The following is a 959-nucleotide window of genomic DNA, read 5'->3' on the forward strand; positions in this document are numbered from 1 at the left end:
GCTCCGAGCACTGCTGATCTGCTCCCTCTCCTGCATGAGCCCCTTAGACCACCTCCTCTGTGTGTTACCAGGTTAATGTCTTATTCTGGCCCCTCAGCTCCACCCTGTCACCTGACCTCGGATTCTCACTGGACATCTTCTGCCCAAGGCCCTTCCTCAGCACTTCCCACACCCTGGGGGAGCAAGTGTAGATTTGGCCATCTGGCCCAGGTAGGGGTATCATGAACAAATGGAAGTTTGGCGTCAGCTATGGCTTTTCCAATTACAAAGTCTGTGAATTTCCCATTTATATTAAGTATGAAGTTATTCAGGTGAAGGAGGAAGAGCCAACATAAAATACAAGGGACACAGTTACTGATTTCACAGTTACAGACTCTGACAAGTTGTGCCCATTCACCAAGGACATTGCCTGTGGGCATGGATAGCCAAGCTCGCTCTAGAGAGTATGAATGAAAGGGAGAGGGAGCTCCTATATATATGAGAATGTGAGATATAGAAATATCTGGCACATATGTATATAAAATCATATTTTCTTTGTCCATTCATTCATTGACAGACACTTAGATTGTTTCCACATCTTGGTAATGAACATGGGAGTGCAGGTATTTCTAGTTTATTCATTTTGCTTCCTTCAGATATGCTCCCAGAAGTGAGATTGCTGGATCATATGGTAGTTGGTTTTATTTTTATATAGTGGTAGTGGTTCTATTTTTATAATTTGGGGAACCTCCATTCTGTTTTTTATAATGGCTGTACCAATTTACATTCCCACCAGTAGTATACAAGAGTTCTTTTTTCTGCACATCCTTGCCGACATTTGTTATCGTTTATCTCTTTGATAATAGATATCCTAATAGATGTGAGATGATATTACTTTTTGATTTGTACTTCTCTGATGATTAGATGTTGAGCACTTTTTCATGTACCTATTGGCCATTTGGATGTCTTCTTCAGAAAAA

Source organism: Ailuropoda melanoleuca, chromosome 12 (assembly GCF_002007445.2).
Source record: "Ailuropoda melanoleuca isolate Jingjing chromosome 12, ASM200744v2, whole genome shotgun sequence".
Lineage (NCBI taxonomy): Eukaryota > Metazoa > Chordata > Mammalia > Carnivora > Ursidae > Ailuropoda > Ailuropoda melanoleuca.